The sequence below is a fragment of the Spodoptera frugiperda genome, chromosome 29 (genome assembly GCF_023101765.2).
Source record: "Spodoptera frugiperda isolate SF20-4 chromosome 29, AGI-APGP_CSIRO_Sfru_2.0, whole genome shotgun sequence".
In the NCBI taxonomy this organism is placed as follows: Eukaryota; Metazoa; Arthropoda; class Insecta; order Lepidoptera; family Noctuidae; genus Spodoptera; species Spodoptera frugiperda.
In genome coordinates, this window is record NC_064240.1 from 5,810,982 (window position 1) to 5,831,031 (window position 20,050).

Below are 20,050 nucleotides of genomic sequence, written 5' to 3' on the forward strand. Positions count from 1 at the left end.
TATCAAATGTCTGAACATGGTCTGTAATATCCATACACTTATCGTGCACACCAGAAATAAGAGGCACACAATATAAAATGTGACGTAATATCTTGAGCGATCATCGTAACAATAAGTTCTTGTTACTTTCGTCCGTCAGTCAAGCGCAGACGACTTTATTCGAAGATAATGTTACAATTAAGTTGGAGACAAAGGAGAGCATGTCAGTGTAAGGATGGCGCGTGGCGGCTTGGCGGGCCGGCGGCATCATCCTAGGGCAGGGTGCGGGGGGCGGGGGCGCGCGGGGGCGCGGTGCTGCCCTGAGTGTGCGCACGCAACCTCGGCCCGGCCGCGAGCAACAGTCTGCTCGCGTGAGCCGCGGCTCGCGACTCGGCTAGACCACGCCGCGTTATCATGCCCCATGGTAAGCACTCACTATCATCAGAACCTCCGCGACTCTTCCCCTCACTCTCAACTTCTCCCGCACCTTTGAATTCTACCACAACTATCAACTCTTCTTGCACTTTTCAGTGATGATTTCATGATTACACCAATGTTTTTATTATTTATTTACGCTGTTTCGGTACGAAAAGAATAAATTTAAAATTTAATGAATTACAAAAAAAAAAATATATCGTTTTCTGTAATAGTCTTTTACACTTCTTTATGTGAAAGCGTGGTGTTAGGGAAATTTTAATGTCGCTTTAATTCGTCGGAATGAATAAGCCGAGGGCACCTGCGTCCATTAGCAACAATAGAATTGAAAGCATAAAAGGCTTATTGTAGTAATTTAGATATTTTTATCAGCTATATTAAAGGTGTGTTAAACAATTTGTGTGATAAATGAAAGAAGACAGCGACTGGCAAGTTAAGACAAGTGATTTGAGAAGTAAGTTTGGTGATTACGTTCGGTGAGTACTCGTAGTAACTAATTAGAAGTGTAAAGTTTAGATTACGCAGATATTACTGTAGTACAGTTTAAGTACTAAAAGGTATTACTTAGGGATTATTTTAAAATAACGTAATTGGTTTACTTAAGACTAAATATATCTATGTTTCATTTATTAATGTGTGTTTTAACATCTATCAAATATTGTGTTACGTAGTGATCTTGCTTACCGCTGTACTTAAAGTCATTTGATGGTTACTTAACCCAGTCCTTAGTAATTGTTTTCGCTAAAAAATCGTTACTAAAGTATAGTTTAAGTAACCATTAAATGTCTCTTGACTTCAGTTAGTTCTATTAATCACAATTTTTATATATTACGTAGCAATACAATCGAATTGAATTTACCAATAATTGATTCTTCCATTATCTTTGAGTATACCTACAGTGATGAAAAGTATCGATGTAAACGACTCGTACTAACTTTAAAATTCCAATTTAATTACAGTTTATAGTAATATCATTTATTCCTCTTATATTTTATCGAATTAGCTTGACTTGAATACTTTATTGTACTCAATTATTTTGATGAGCACATACAAATTTACTTACATTCACAAGTATTGTTTTTAAAGGTCTGTTTCACTAACGAAGCGTAACTATACTACATCAAATGGAACGTTATAATTAAAAATGTAAATTCCGTCACTAACAGAGTCTTATTATGAAACTAATACTATTGAAATAAGGCATAAATAATTGCTTCATCCCAGAAATAATAGGATTGGAAATTCAAATATCAATTGTGTAATAGGTTCAAGAGATCGAAATTAGGATAGGGTTAATTGAGTCCAACTTTCGTAGACATAGGCCATAGATACAGGATCTGGACCAATATAAAAAAAATCATGACCAAATTAGTTTCTTTTAAATAAATAAATATAGTTCAGAAAGCAGTTCTTTAAATAAATATAGTTTAAAATAAAGAAGATGCTGATTTAATAAAACAGACCTTAAGTACAGAGGACATTAAGCTTACTTTAGAACAATAAATCTTTATAATGCGCGAATGCAATGACTCCGTTCGATTTCTTGCCGAGTTCATTGTCTCTTGCTAGGAGTCGTTTATGTGTCTGTTTATTGTGTTTTTATTCATAGATATGTATAATCTCTATATTACGCGTTATCTCAAATAAAGGAATTGGTAACTTTACAAATACACAGAGTATCCTAATTATTCTATTACGTTGTTTTAGAACATTTTCGTAGCAGTCTACGTCGTAGCGGTGCTACGAAGCTACGGCGTAGCAACCTTTACCGTATTCAATTTACCATTCATGGTAAATATTTATTTTAAAGGATTAGATTAATATTTATTACGTGTTCGAATAAGTCTGAATAAGACAGTAGTCTTGAATTTAAGACACCATTAATATTAATTTGTCGGATACAGAAATAAAATGAAATGTCAAAACTTCGCGAGAGAAAGAGAATTAATTAATAAAACAAGTTTCATCTGTTAGATGTAACAAGTGCCAAAGGGTTTATAATGGGAATATCTACTTAAGTAAACTTCCCTGTATTTAAATATTGAAATGGCGAAGGTAGAAATAATACATTTGTTTGTTACATATAAATCAGCTGAATTAACCATTAGAGATATAAGCAGCACAAACAAAACCGTTAACTAACCTATCTTTATGCGTTATATTGCGATTATCTGTATGATCTTTGAATAAACAACATGTTATTGAATAACAAAAGTCACCTAGAAGCCTATTACTGGCGCCACAATAACAGGGATAGACGCAAATCTTTTAGGGACAATCCTAATTCCAGATCTCGAAGTTCAGGTGTTTGTGTATTACTCAAACATAGTTAATATGTGTATCTGATGGAGGTCGTCCGAATGTACACCCTCTATATAATATGTCGGTACATGAATGAAGAAACGGATTTTTGATGATTCGGTAATGTTTCGCTGGATTTTAGAACAAAAGATGACCATCACAGCGTTTTTTAATGTTACAATATTAACACGTTACATTACCTAATTGTTCAATAGAAAATATGTAACAATTTATTTATTTATTAGGTGAACCAATAGTTGTTTACACTTATATATTTGCTATTTCATTTCGATCAATACTTTGGTGAGTGTAACAACTATTTAATGGCTGACACAGCATGCAATTATAGAGATAGTTTAACAACCAGATCAGAACTAAAGTCTTTCGTAACATTGATTAATGTTTTTTGATAAAGAAACAGACGGACAGAAACTTAAGTAAAAGTAGCAGTACTATATTTGTTAGATAAGGCCAGTTTAGACATGAATGTTACGCAGTTAGGGTAGGCATCTCTGCAGATAAGTCCAATTATAGTTTTTAGCTGACACAGCGTTGATATTACGAACGTGTTTCGTCGTATTAGTAGGGTAGGGTTTATCTAGAGTGATTGACCGGTTATAGAGGGGGGAGGGTGGGAGTGGATAAGCCTGGTATCGGATTCCAAGGTATTCACAAGGGATCGCTGTAAATGACGTCGTTACGTTTTATCTAAAGCTCGCTCTTAACTCAGCGTCGTGTAAAAGTAACACTTAATATAATGTGATTTAGGTTTTTTTTAATAAAACACATATTTGACGAATCGTGATCTGATTGGGTGGCCGTTCGTTGAGTGGTTAGTTCGATTGCCAAGATGAATTGGGTAGACTGACTCTACTTTATTGAGTTTTCCAATTTTGGAATTCTATATCGTGCTCGGTATTTATTGATAAGTTTACTTTCTGTTAAAATTGACTTTACTATATAACAACATCACGCTACTTGTGAAATATAGGTTAGCTGTATATAATTCACTTGAAATAACATTTTTCTTGTGATGGTCCTGCTGAAAGGATAATAGGTGTGATGATTATAATGTTTTATCAAATACATGTTTTATTAAATTTGTTTCGTTGGTAAAAGAAAATTCTCCTTTTTTGTAACTGAATAATTTATAAAATATCCGAATCGGTACCTAAGCATCATTCGGAATCATGTCGTAAGGCTGAATGGCGTTCGTGTTCATTCTTTTAAGACGTTTTTATTTTCAGCCAACAGTGTGTAGGTGTTTTGTGTGTTTCGGGCATTACATTTTTCTCTGAAAATTTTTTATCCTTTGTAATAAATGAGTTAAGTAAAGTAAACTATTTTTTGTGGAAGAAATCTGAGATATAAAAGATTTCTACTTTTTTCCTATTTATACTTTTCTTTTTAAAATAAAGAGAGAAGTAAGTATTGTAAAGATTAAGACATTTTTGCAGTTGATAGTAATAGTATTGGCTGCACGGTTGACGCAGTAGCTGAGCAACCGGCTGCCTTACTTAGTGTAGCGGTTCGACTCTCACACGGAGCACTCTTTGTGCGATCTACAAATTATTGTTTCTGATCTGGGAATGTGAAGTTAGTAAATGCACCCACAGGAGAAAGCCCTAGTGGGGAACAACGTTCGTTAAAAAAAGTATAATTCTTTTTATTTAATTTATCCCTATATACTTACTGACAACAATATCCAGATAGATAACTTCCTTATGGCAAACCTAAAACGAAGTTACCATTGTAATGCTTAACATTCGTAGAAGTAATTAATATGATATTAGCGAAGCCTGACTAAACCCTTTCTGTCCTATAGTACGCCACTACCTATCTACTTTTTTACGGACTTACATATGTAAATAAGTACGAGCATTATGTTAACTCAATTATAATCAACATAAACATTAAAAGCCTGTGACAGTCAATTGCTTGGTTATGGACCTTCAATACACAAGATAGAATATAATCAAATCAATATCATCTCCACATTTGACAGGTCAGTTAGAGATAAAAAAAGGGTTTATTATTATTCGGATCACAGGCAGAGAGTAGTCAATCCCCACGACACCCGAGAGAAGAATAGATGGTTCGAGGTGTCTGTTATCCTAAAGGTTCAATAGAATATGTAACGTATAGAATAGTTATTACCTAATAATGACATCATAATATTATATTACTTACATTATACATAGCATAAAATATCCTAGACTATTCGCAATAAACGAAACCTACGCTAGGAATGTGTTAATGGTACAATATTACATTAACATGCCCATTGCGAATGATTTAATTAACACATATTTCGCTGTTATTATACCAATAATCGTAAAAACCAATTATTACAGGCAATTCCCCAAATAATCAGAATGCTTGTTCAAATTTAATGTGCAAGGGATTATTTATAAGGCTATTATAAACAGGCAAAGTGCTGCTAAAAGCACTAATTAGTTCAAAGGTCCCTAAGCGGAAACCTTGGGCTTATAATTAAGACAGATTCATTTACTTGCCTCCTTCAGCGATGAAACTTGATTACAAACGTGTTTAGTTTGGCAAACTCTCGAATGGATTAAGATGAACTTTTGAAAGAAATTTAAATAGGAACCATTTGGTTTTGACATTTAATCATAATAAAGTAAAAAGAAAACGTTCATTCCCTACACAAAAAGCTAACACTGTTATTAACACAAGTTATTAAAACACAAAATTTCATTTTATTTCAACATTTCATTTCAAATAAAATCATTTCAAGTAATGTAAAAAATGTAATGTAAATGAATTTCATTTAAAAATAAATAAACCATATAATTATATATTCAGATAATCAACACTCCGTAAACATAAACATTATTCAACACAATTCTTTCAAATCGTACTATATCTACATAGCATTTAAATTATACTGTTTGTCTCTTTATACCTCATTCCTTCTTCCGATAAAAGTTCAATTCATTTATCATATTTCGGCAATAAACAACTTTTACTGCATCGGAAACGTATCTTTGCCAAGATTTTCCCTCTAAGAAAATAAAATACTACGGAGTACACTTGTATCTGGGCAAGTATCGCGATCGTTGTCCCAAGCGATTTCAAAGTTGTTCCAGTACAGGTGAATAAAATACTCTCTACAGTAAAACAAGGTGAACAAGGAACCCATCTTGTTTTCATTACTAAAGCTGTACAAATATTTAGCGTCTAAAACGTCCTGAGGAGATAAAACTGAGTGAGTAGGTAGTAAAAAGAATTGGAAGGATGCTTTTAGTGGAATAGCGCTTCGTTCTACTAGGATTTAAAATTTAGGTCGTACAAATTAATTTTTAATGGAATTAGCTTAGACTACGCCTTCCTATGCGTGGGATTCGACCCTATTCTTGTAGGAAGACGTAATAAAATGTATCTCAACGTCGTATTGATTGAGTAGCTTTGTAAGTGAATGAATTTTTAAGGAATGTAATTTTCATTTTTTTGTCAGTCGCAATTAAACATAGGTAAAAACTCTTTCCTACATGTCATGCCATAAAATGAATGCAATTTCTTCTAAACATCAGTAATGAACATACAAAGTCATCTACGGTTAAATGGCCAGCCAGTCTTATACGATAAAGAACTTTATATTTATAAAGTTCGAGTTCAATATCGTTAGACAAACATATCATACATATATTCCAGTATCTTACTAGACAATGGACTGGATGTACTCATCATTGTAGTATTTCATTAGTTTTATAGCGTTGCCGGTGACGCGCAAACAAACGTCTTAGGTCCACAATGTCTCGTCCAACCTGTAATTTGGCAAGGCCGCAAGGTTATTACTACATGTATAAACATTTACTATTTATTATATGTCTGTTGATGTATTCTTGTTATGACTAGACCACTCTTCACTTTAATCCATTAGGTACTTATGTCCCATATATCTATTTACGAACACCTGTAAGTTATATCTACTTACTTTTGTTAATTAGAAAGAATTTCGATTATTTGACTTGAACGTGTATTCAAACTAATGGTATAACGATTAGTAATCGAATCGATTTTCAAACACAAAACTTTATATCGATCGAGAGTAATGTACCGCAATGATGTTTTTATTGTGTCATTCCTATTTTAGTGCTATTCGTCTATTTCTTTACCAAAGTTAATATTAGAAATATATGATAATAACAAAGATATTTTTTACAACATTAAACGAGTTTTTGTGAAAGAAATCCCTTTCAAGTGCCTTTAGAGATGTGACCGCGTCGTTCCAATTCGCTCGTTCTTCACTCGAGTTGGTCTCTGCACCGGCCAACAAATGTTTTGTTTTGTTTATCTAATTCGAGGTAAGAACACAAACGACGTTCCTTCAAAATTTATATTACCTGTGCTAATAGCAATTTAAAATGTAACGCAGGTTTAATTTTGTGATTGAACTGTGTTTAATTGTGGTTTTGATGTTATTTTGCTTTTTGTTAATCGTTTTATTTTGAGCTTAGTTGAAATTAGAAGTTTACTTAGTACTAAAGAAGACTACTTAGTATGTTAAGGTTTGACTGCACGGTTGGCGCGGTGGCTGGGCAACAGACTACCGTACAACGTGTAGCGGGTTCGCTTCTCGCATGGAACAACTCTTTGGGTGATTCACAAATTGTTGTTTCGGGTTTGGGTATCATGTACATGTGAAATTATATGTTTGTAAACATACCCAAGACTACAGGAGAAAATCCTAGTGTGGGGCAAAATTTAAATAAAAGGAGTAACTTAGGCTACTTTTATTTGTCACAAAGTCCGAAATCCACGCTAGACTAGAGTTTTATATGGTTCAAAAAACTGTAACATTGCAGATATAGTTACTCCGTAGAAAATTCCGCCATCCACTTGAGTTTGCTAAAGTGTCAATTTTAATCTTGTCGAGAAAAGGATACGAGAAAGATAGATTTTTGAGATAATGGCTGACATTAAAGTTTCATAGCTTTTTGCCGAATGTGGAATGTCAGAAACTTAAACCAATGAAATCTTCTCAATAGGTATTATATCTTCTCAATAATCGTGTCACATATCGCAATTTGAACGGACTTTACGACCTATAAATAAACAGTTAGTGACAGCAAGAATTTATCTATTCTATTTGTGGATGAATTAGACTATCTTTTATAGTGACTAGTGAATTTTTTATGGCTGTTTTTAGTGTTTGATTTATTTAAGAGTTAATCTGTGTTTACTATTATATTTATTGAACGTTATAGTAGTAAAATAGGCAAAGTGCCGAGTGAGTGTTTTATTAAATTAAGTTTATTAGGACTTATTGTGAGTCTGGTCTTTTAGAGAACAAATCAAATTAATTTCAGTGGTTAAGTGTAGGAGACATTTATTAACTGCTAGTTGTCATGTATTGTTAATGTCTGTGCCTAGATAACATTGATTGCAAAGTCTTTATTAAATACTAGCTAGCCCGCAAACTTTATACGGCCTCAAACATTTTTTTCTCACATTTAAACCTTCCCTGGACATGCACAAATAATTCAAGAGCAAAATTATCCAAATCAGTCCAGCCGTTCTTAAGTTTTAGCGAGACAAACGAACAGCAACTGTTTTTTATATATAGAAATAGATAATATAACTGGTTCCTATTTAATCAAATTAATCAGTGAATTTAATGTAGGAATCAAAGACTCCAAAGTTTTAGTAGGATACCGCGATGAAAACCACTGTACAAACATACTCGACGACATACAACTCATACATATATACCTGTAAATGTATATGGAATGTGAACAATTTATAAATCCGCACTGAATTTATTCCATCTTCATTGAATAACTTGTACAGCTGTCGCGCAGTCTGTCACAGCGGCACACGCTCCCATAATATTGGCTTTGCCGTTATTTTTAAATCATTTTATACAACGTTTGGTCGTTTGTACCCTCTATTTATCTTGTTTCCATATTCTTTGTTATCAAACATATCTATCCAGTGATCTAGAAATGGAGCTTTAAAACTATTTTCAACAAAGATAAAGGTGTTTTTTGCAGAAGATATAGAAAACTAGGTTTCATATCGACTTCGCTCGCTTTATATACGTTATGTAATGTCAAAATTCGTTATGTATTCGGTTTATTTTTGAGACTTGTAAACTTACGTCTGTGTCATGATTATAAGGTGTTTCTATCCATTGCTACCTCTCTTGACTGACTGACTTCAGTCTTCAATACCCTTAGTATGAATTTGCTTTAGGTTTAAAGTAATCGAAACGAGAGCGCGTTCGGCGCTCTGATTGGTGGGTTTATTCGAGCCGGCTAGGGTACTGATCTTTGAATCCATGTAATTTAGTATTGTTAATAATAATTTATGTTTTTAAGTATAACAATTACCTATACTTAATGTTAGAAGTTTCTGTAGTAACAAATAAATATGATTTTATTTGATTTGAGAAACATACGTAATTTCAATTACCTTAAAACTGCCTAAACCTTTATTGTATTTAGATATTTTTTGTTTTTAAAATAATCTGAAATGTTTTTTAAATAATGATTATTGGTTATAAGTTTGCGTATAATCCCGTTGTACGGTGCTAGGAGACTTAAATGGAGTCTGCGTTATCTCCGATCGTGGTCACGTGTTCTGATAAAAAATCTATTAACTTCGTACTTACCAACATATTTTAAGAAACAGTCTGCAGAAAATAAATTATTGCTTACGTGTACAAAACGTTTTTAATAAGATTCTGGTTACTTTAAAACTATAGGTGTTTACGGAAATATTTTATTTTATTCTATACGTACTAATTGAGACAAACTTTTTGTAGTGAGTGAAAAATTTATCAATGAATTATTTTACGAGTATGAGTTATTAATTCAACGCTAACGTATCTCTTAGTTACAATATATGAGTACGATATCTCTCATGTGTTAGCAGGTGAGATACACAGTAACATGCAGACTCAAACACTAAGTATACTGCTATCTATTGAATGTTTTACGACATTATTTAGACGAAATAACAGCGATAACATACGAGTAGAAGATTTACGTTTACTTTCCTTAAGATGAAATATTTAAAAAAAGTATCAACTAGACGAAAATAGTGAGTACAGCCCACTGTTTCACACCCAAGTGAAACTATACACATATGTAGTTCACTGTCTATTTTGATCTTATAAGCAGTTAGCAGCCCTATTTTTATTACTTGACTGTTTTAAGTTCTCCCAGCAAATTCTCTTCCAACTCTATATAAGTAAAGTATTAAAACAAAAAGATCCTTTCCCAATTTCATGCTGGAACAATCTACAATAAAAAAAAAAGATTGAAACTTCCACTGTTCATGGCAAACGTCTGATTTTTTCGCCAGTGATGGATCGTTTACGGATTAACTCTCTACTTCAATATTGTTTCGAAGGGTACTGGGTACGGGTGCTGGTTTGTTCTCCTAAGATTAAGTGGCTGTTTGACGACTGATCGCAACTGTGAAGGGAGAAAACGTCTATTTTGTTGAGTACCTAAAATATTTTTGATGTTTTGTGTAGAGATTAAAGTTTGTTTTAATGGTGCGTCTACATCCACCATCAGGAACGCATTTTTAAATTAGTTTCACAAAAAAGAAAAACACGTTCGTTGTATCGATATCAATATATTTTTATAAGGTCTTTTAGATCCATCCACCCACAGTCTTATAAGGCGAGAGAAGTCATTGGATGATTATCCCCACTTAAAAAAACCCACAGCCCAAGTAATGTAGTAAGTGGCCCAGTGGCCACTGCTAACCAAAGACCTGTCTCTCTCCTTCTCGCACGGAGAAGGTTTGAGCGTTAATCACCACGCTTGCTCAATGCGGGTTCAATCTCTTAACTAAGTGTTATATAGCGTGAGGAAGCACTTTAACTAACCCATTCCCTTTACCGTTACTTTTCAGTTATATCTTATACTTAGAAGTCCCTTAAAATTGTAAAAATGTTGATGAAAATGGCCAGTAGTCTCTTTACCAAACGAAATTAAATGACAAAAACATATTCAGCAGGTGTAAAACAGAGCTCATTGTTTACATTCCCGTGTCAGCGTTCACTGCATAATAAGTTTGATAACAGGTTCAATCCCTGGGAACTGGCAGGTTAATGTATGTAGATTTGTGCCAATGGATCATTCGCCCGCAATTTTCATTCGCACTGTGAAATAAATGAATGTGTTTATAGCGGTGTTTTCGTTTACCGAATTAGGTGCTGGTGTGTATTGAATTCTGGGCTTTTTATTGTTCTATAAACCTTTTTTTTAGTAGTAAGTGTTCTTTTTATTATTTTGAATAGAAATAGGTTTTTTTTTTGTTTAATATTATTATGCCTATTGGTCACAATCGTTGCTTTCTATTATTTTTGACTTTGATAGGCGTGTTTATCAGGTTTTTTGCTGCAGTACATAGCATATCCATACGTCATTTATGTCAGTGTGTACAGGTCAGTACCTTTAAGCAATCAGTTATTTTGTATGAGAGCGAAAATCAATCAAATTTCTTATCTCGCCTTCGGCGAGGTGAGAGGGAGTATCAGACTCTTACTGACTGAAAACCACCCCGTTTTTACTCCTGCTTTTCGAGCCGGAGCACCGGTAACCCGCTAGCCAGTCCGCAGCTCCGGGTCGGCATTAGTTTATTGGACCCCATCTGTGGTGGTCTGATGGCTCCTTGAGGCTAGCAGTCAGTGATAGACTGAGGTACTTTAGTGCGTTTAATTTTGTATGAATGCTTTAAGAACTATTATCGTGCGATCAATATAGAAGTCTAAGCACCTCTACTTATTTAATATGCGTCCTTAAAAGAACTTATTTGTAAAAGTCAACTCTGATATTATCTGCTAAGAGTACATTTTATCTTAAGAGCTAATCAAGTAAATGTCTCCATTAGAAGTTATGACTACCATTAGAAAAAAAACATTACACATTTACGAAGCGTTTATTTACATTTTATTCAACTAATTTTGAATTCTATTGCAATAGCAATATGACTGTCATTTGATATAAACGGGTGATGTTATTGTGCATATTTTGTGCTTTAAATGTAATTCTTATGCATACGCAATAGATGCTAAAATAGTTTGAATGAATTCATTAATTCGTTTATTAAAGTTTTAGTTAGCTAGATTAATTGCGTTATGTCGTCTGTCACCTGACTAATATAATAAATGATAGTAACATACGGTTTAATATAATATATTTACCTAAGTACTTATAATTATATCTCAGTTTTGTTACTGTGTTTATAAACAAATAAATAAATGATTTGTTAATATATGGATGACGGTGTAGAGGTGTTAGATGATTCTCAAACATAAACAACTAATTTGAAGATATAATTTCCCTCAGTCCAATTAGACACAAGTTATTCGAAATGAGAACTTAATTTATAACAATTCTTTAAAGTAATCTGTTGCCTTACAAACACCCTACTTGAAGGAGTTTTGTGACTTATGATATCCGTGGTAAGAGTAAGGATGGTGACCACTCGTCCTCACGGTGTTTAGATCTTTTATTGAACGAAATGCAATAAAATGTTATACACCTTTATTACATAGTTATGTTATATTACATATTATAGTTATGCCAGTTGGCATGGGTGGCTGGGCAACCGGCTGCCGTGCTACGTGTAGCGGGTTCTTTTAAGGCAAGGATCAGCTCTTTGTGTGATTCACAAATTGTTGTTTCTTTGGTCTGGGCATCATGTGTATGTGAACTTGTATGTTTGTAAACGCACTCACGACACAAGAAAAAATCCGAGTGTGGGGCAAAGTTTCTTATAATAATATGTATAAAAAATGATATATTGAGCTACCGGACGCACCTCGTTAATATATTTCAATTTTTAGTGCCACGCGCATGTTAATACTGGTTTAATCCATCACTGTCGAACCAATTTTGTGTACAAAGTAAACTTTATTGAAACAATATATGTATGTAGTTTTATTCTAAAAGCGTACATTGTATAGAGCAATCCAATCAATTTGTACCTTGAAACAACAATATATTGATGTTAGCGTGGCTGATATAATTACTATTGGGCCATTAAATCACGCGACGTGCTATACATATTTTATAGATACGGATATTGAAATATGTATTATAATAAGTTTACAACGAAAATAAAACGATATCAATTATTTTATTTCAGTATTTATTCTGAATTATTAATTGTAGACTACCAGTGTGTTAACGTGGGAAAACCATACCTCGACACGAATGGGCCGGCTCGATGTTTTTTATGGTATAAGCCGGTAAATGAGCATATGTATCGCCTGATTGTAAACAAACGCCGCCGCCTTCCATTGACTCCCGAAACACCAGAGGCGTTACAAGTGCGTTGCCGACCTTCTGGGGATTAAGAATTTAAGGGTTGTTGGGAAATCGGGGATTGGGAAGGGATCCCCCCTTCCAATTTTATTTAGATTCGTGTATATGACTACGAATTACTATTAATTAACCTAAATGGGTGAATTGATTTATTATAATTAATCCCTCGAACATGCTCATAAAAGCATAGGACAGAATAGCAAATAATAAACATTATGTATAAATAGGATAATTAAATTCATATCCGAAATCCTGTACATTGAGTAACATCGTATAATAATGTAACATACAGACAACGTTTCATATTCATTTATGTATTGTCACGCCGTTTCACGTCGGATTATCCTCGGATTTTCATACCTGATTCTCGATTCAAAATCGAGTAAATACATGTATCGATGAATTCGCTTGTTTGGCTATTAGGATTTTTAAATGACATACACACATATGTAGTATTCGTTTGATATTAAGGACTTGTTTCACAATGTCTATATAGCCGCTATGTATCAGATAACTTTGAATTAAGAACGTAATTTGTATGCACTATCTGTCACATAAGTTTATGAAGGTGGTGAAACGGGCGCTTACTGTCTTCTTGGAAGATAAGTGGATATTGTGACGTAGCATGTATCGCAGCATAAATGTGGTAAAAACGTTTTAATTGGTACTATATTACTAAAAATGTCACTTAATTAATTGAGAATAACAGTTTACTCTTGTAAATAACAAAGAATAACTCTACTAGTTTCAAGTCACAACGGGACTCTTTCTTATGAGCAGAGTGAGTGGACGTTGTGGCGTCGCGCATTCTTCTGTGAAAAAAATATGACTTGTCACCTTTTTTTTTTGTTGAGGGGGAAATCTTTCAAAAGTCGCCTAGCTTTTTGGGGAAAACACTAGGGAGTGTGGGATTTTTACCTCACTAAAACCTCCCCGGTGGCCACCATCTGCACCTAAAGAAGGCACCGGGTCCTCTTAGTAGACCAACCCCGGAGCCCCCATATTGATGACTTGTTACCTACCTACGTAAAGTCCTACTCATGTCCCATGGAAAGGCCAACGTTATAGAGCCTCACACTGCATGTCCTTACATACCTCTTTATGGTTACAATCATCTGGTCATACATGTTCACCAGTTCAGACTTATTCCACCACATTTTTGTATAAATTCCGGAGCAGCGTACGTCCCTGGAGTGAACCTTCCTTGCCTAATTTTATATTCAAAATGATTTACTGTTTTATATTTGCATGCGATTTTTTATAGACTACAGCTACCTGATGTATGAACATGAATTTATACTGAGTTCAAGATTAACGTTTGCAGTGTAAACTGTTACAAGCTGTCACATTTGTTTTGATAGAATAAATTAAGCTCTTTCATCTCTTCACTGTACTGCTGCTTTTCAACTTTATGTTATTGTGATAAGGTTTAAAATGTATTGAATAAAGACAGTGCAGGGTAGGTTGATTTGGTGTTGAGAGTACGTTGAACTCTCTGAAGTTAGACTTTGGGTTCGGTTTATCTGGTGGATCATCTAATGATACCTATCTCTGTTATTGAAGTGTTTAAGTCGAGAAATGTTTTATCTGGACATCTTTTTGGGTATTTGGTTATTTGAGTTTGGAAAATAGTATCGAAATAAAATAAAATGTAGGTGTAGAGATACATTTAAGAACAAATGTACAAACAAACATGATAATTAACTGTACCTTAACATACTAGTGTACACGTGGCTTGCATGTAGGATGATAAAAACGTATGGAACAATAGCTAGTCATGGCTGCCTCTGCCTGTGGCAGGTAAGAGACAGTTTCCTTCGTAATATGTGCTACAGTCTCTTATTATGTGCTATAGTCTCTCTTTTACACGAGACACTAGTATGAAGATTCAAGATGTACTTTTTCTTTCGATAACAATGCTTAAAAGGTTTTCTTTCTTTTTACTCATATTAAAAATGTCTTGAAGTTTCTGGTTCCTTTTACTTTGTCTTGATTTCTCCTTAGTTACCTACTTAGGCTATGAGGCCGATGAACTAGTTGTAAGTAATTAAAATTATTGTACTTTTTTTGTCAAATAGTTTCATAATTTCAATTACATAATGTGAAGTATCATTTTAACTGTATGGCTTATGTAATAGCTGTAATATGATGCATGTTTTTTCTACAAATAAGTACCGTAAAACATGGCAACTTTACCATATTTTGGAACAAAAATCGAAATATATTTTTAACCATAAGACGCATAGAAACCAAAACTATATATTTAGAATTGTAGTCTATCTGGCTCACTTTACCGTAATCGTCATTATATACAAACGCTTACTTTAGCCGTAGTAAAGAAAAAACAACATGGGTAAAGATACCAAATTTTTGGCAACTTTACCTACGCGCCGTATTCATCGTGTATTGCATATTAAAGAGTTGTTGAGGTACAGAGGGCTTCATCTAGGACTACTTCGTATTATAATGCAAACAATATGAGGAAATCTATAAAGATAACGGCTACACAGACAGTAGGGAAAGTTGCCACGGGTTTCATCGTAATTTACATACAAATAATTTTTTACGCTCGGGGTTGTCAAAAATTGAGAATTTTTTTATGACATGTATATTTAAAAAAAAAAATAAACCTTAAACCTAAAGTAAAAAAAAGGATAAATTTCTGACATATAAATATTGTTCCCTTTTAAACTAAATTAATTTCTAAAATTTTAAGTATTTATGTTTAAAATTGTAAAAAAAATATTTAATCTTTCGACTTTTTAATTTTTTGACTTCACTATCTCCATAGTTTTTATATTGTCTAGCACCGACTTTTCTGCGGTTTTGTTTCATGGGAGCCATTTGGCTCTAAAACAAAAGGTATTATTAAATACATTATAACTTATCATCCAGGATATTAACTATTATGTTGTGAAATTTAGGTATTCAAAAATGGTTACAAACACACAAACAAGAAACAAATACTTATGCTAGATTTATTGCCAACCCTAACTGTAGGTAAAGTTGCCACAAAGCAGGCCGTGGCAACTTTACCTAACCTGTGTCAACATTACCGAAGCGATTATTTATCAATAAATTAAAGAAAAAGCAATTGCTGACATTACAACAGTAATCCCAACTATAATATACATACAAGATCAAAATTTCACTCACCTGTGACAAATAATTAAGGCTCTGTAAGCACAATTTAGTAACAACTAACTTTTAGCACATTTTCACGCATACATTGTGACGGCCAGTACTGGCATAACAGCAGTCTTACGTCTACGCAAAATATAGTAAATATTTCCTTTTAATGTCTAAAAAATACTTCTATTACAAACCAGAATTCTAGTGGGTGGATTTTTAGATAAATGAGTTTATACCGAATACCTATAGTATGGTAAAGTTGCCAAGAGTCGTGTAAAGTTGCCATAGTTTACCGGTAGATAAATGAGATAGAAAGCATTTTTTGGCAGACGCATCTGTTCTCTGCAGATCACTAGAAATCAGCTCGCTCGTTGTATTACTATTGCTACACAGTGTATCGTAGTACTCTAAACCTACATAACCGTGACACTGCACTGTGACCTGAAATCGATGAGGCATGCTATAAAGCCGCGATTTAGTTGGACCCATTGCAAAAACTTTATAACCAGTACGTATTTTTCTACATATTGGTTAAGGGACATGTTCTATTTAGATGCGAAGTTTATGCTTAAACTACTTATATAATATCAGGAACGGATGGCGTACCAGCAATAACACGTACTAAGTGTTTGGGATAATATTTTCCTAAACATTATATAACTATACTTTCGCTTATATTGCTAACAACTTTCCTTATGTGAACGCATATGTTCGTTTTTTCCGTAACAATACGGGCTTATATTACGACAAGCGTGTGTAGTGTTTGAGGCAAGTGTTGGCAATATTTATGGCTCAGCTTCGCGGCGTATGGCGTATATCACGAGAAGTGTTCGGCCGGCTGTATTTCCGGCGAGCGTGGCCGAGTTTCGAGCTGAGCGGAACAGATCTCCGGGGAATCCGCGTGCATTGTCATACACAGCCTCTCCGCCTATCAATTTCGTCTACCCATACATAATCTATACTATACTTACTTATTACTTATACTTTGTTTGAATTGTTTGTTTGTTTGTTTGAACGCGCTAATCTCCGGAACTACTGGTCCGATGTGAATAATTCTTTTTGCGTTGGGTAGTGCATTTATCGAGGAAGGTTATATATAGGCTATAAAACATCACGCTATGACCAATAGGAGCCGAGCAGAGCGGGTGAAACCGCGCGGAAGTAGCTAGTACTACATATCGATACTGCACTCAAAATGCAACGTTATTAATTAGCGGGTGAGCGGAATTTCGCTCGGTCAATACTTAAATGGGTCAACGTTTTGTATTTTTTTTTTGTACGGCTGTGATTAATACAGGTCACAGCAACAAGTGATGTTATCTCGGTTCCGTTTCAATCTGTGGCGTTGGATAACGAAGTTGATGTGTTAGGTCAGTTCTTACATTCTATCTTACAGAACATTATAAAAGGCTTGACGATGTTTAGTTACCCATCTTTTATTTAACCTATTTTGTTGCTAGTCTGATTGTTAAGTTGGGAGTTATTGAGTCAGATTCTTGATATTAGGATTTTTTGTAGGTGAGATCATCCAATGGCTGCTCCCACCATGGGCGAGGTGAGATGAAGTGTCAGACTCTTACTGACTAAAAACTACCCCGTTCCTACTCCTGCTTTTCGAGTCGGAGTCCCGGTAACCCGCTAGGCAGTCCGCAGATAGTAATAGGCTTAGATACTTTTCGTTGTACAGTAAAATTTTAACCATTCTTCTAATAAAAATTGTTTGTGATAATGATTTCATATATAACTCTAAATAGGTTCTGTTTATTTTTCACTTAAAATATTACTAATCTGTGCTTCATAATAAGATTTAACTTAACCTCCTAAAGTATTGCAAGGTACTCAAATAAATGCTAACATAAATTATTTGTTTATGGGCCTTGGAGTCACCGAAATGGGGTTGTTTTCCTTCTATTTAGAAAGAGTTTTATTGCAGTGTAGAAGTTAAAGAAAGCAGTGACAATAAGTCGGTGGGAATGGATTTGTTTACGTAAACAAACTTTTGTGCCGTGGTAGGTATATGTGATACATTACATCACTAGTTTCTATTCCCCGTAGGAGATCGTAAGTTGGAACTAATAGTAGGTAGAAAACTTATAACTTATTTTCATACGTCTATGAATCAATGTTTTTTAGGATTTGGCGTCGCCTAAGTAATTTAATTCTTATTGATGGATAAACATTGAATCTAGGGGGTAGAGTTTAGGTAACTGATCCGGAGCTGCGGACTACCTAGCAGGTTTACCGGGGCTCCGGCTCGACAAGTACGAGTAGGAACGGGATGGTTTTTAGTCAGTAAAGTCTGACACTCCCTCTTGCCTCGCCCACGGCGGTAGAAATCATTGGATGTTCCCTCCTTAAAAAAGAGATTAGGTAGTCAACATCATAATTGTAAATACAGTGCTTTTATTTACAATGCAATAAAAACTATCCATCAGTTTGCTTTGAATAGGTTATTGTGGAATTACAATAAGTCTAACAGGCGTATGGAACATGTATCATTTGAAAATGATACTTGTTTGGGGTGAGCTTATTGTCATATGCTATTAACATGTTACCAGTTATTTGTCGTTTAAAATAAAATGTACTTATTGTAAAGACAATTAGCAATGGTTCTAACTCATAGGTGTAGGTGTAATAATACCCTGATCCAGATGTGCGGACTACCTAGCGGGTTTACCGTAGACTCCAGCTCGACAAGTAGGAGTAGAAAAGAGTAGTTTTTAGGCAGGAGAGTTTGGCACTCCCTCTTGCCTCCCCTAAGGCGGGAGAGGTAATTGGATGATTTTCCCCCTTAAAAAAAGGCAGAGGTACACATTACGGAGTAATGCCACTGTACACTGAACACTGACTATTCACTATTTGTGTAATCAGTCCCATGTAATAGGGGCTGTGAGCTTATTGCCATATTAGGTCATATTAACATGTTACCATAACGTTACCAGTTATTTGTCGTTGAAAAGAAAATGTACTTATTGCTAAGAAAATGAGAACGGTTCTAAATCCGAAGTAGATGTAGGTGTAGTATAGGTACTTACTTAGTTACTTAGGTACCTACATACGTCTAGGCGACAAAAGTATTTTATATATACTATAAATATTTCTGTGAATTGTCGCGTGTGTAGACATGAAAAAATCATATCAGTTCACTGAAAGTCAGTGAAGTGTGTAAAAGGTTTCTTTTATATTATTTTCAGTACATAATACGTACTTACATTGGAATCAGATAGTGTTTTACTGTCGCGTTGTCTAGAGGTCAATAGAAGTATTTCTGATCGGCCTACTGACATCAATGTCATGGGGTTTTTCAATTTATACATAAAGACATAGAAATTGAAATAAAAGCGAATATAACCAGAAGCCGATAGAGTCACATTTATGACGAACTTTATTTAAAAAAATCTTCTTTAATAGGATAGATGACCTATTTTCATTTTAATGTCCGTCTTGCAGATTATTTTAAAATATTAGACACGTATTTTTTTTTCTTATGGAAACAAATATTTTCAAAGATACATCGATTTGAGAAACCGCGTGGCGTTCACTTCTAGGTACATTTTATACGTAGAAATAGCATATTTGCTCTAAGTATTGATATCTTATATGACTAAATAAAAAAAATGCGTGTCTAATATTTTTTCATTACGTAACTGACGGACTAAATCATCATCCCTATTGTCAGAGGTCAGTAGATCCAAGCCTTATTTACCAGGTTATTTACGCTCAAAACTTTTATTTCGCAATCTCCACTAATTTGTTTGGTTAATTTCAAGTCACGTAGTTATAGAGGCGTCTCGGTTAAGACAAAAGTCAACAAGTCAACACCTAACTGAGTTGGTTTACGGTTTGGCCACGAAAACCCACAAACAATGACAGCGCCTCTCTGGGCGATT

General features: G+C 34.3%; 1 protein-coding gene across 1 annotated transcript in view; it reads left to right on the plus strand.

The window, feature by feature from the left end:
- Positions 1-264: 264 nt before the first annotated feature.
- Positions 265-20,050, plus strand: part of LOC118268220 (atherin) — a 129,409-nt gene continuing 109,623 nt past the window's right edge. The window contains exon 1 of the mRNA XM_035582609.2: positions 265-403. The gene's annotated coding sequence lies outside the window, so the exon portion shown is untranslated. The remainder of the gene's footprint in view (positions 404-20,050) is intronic.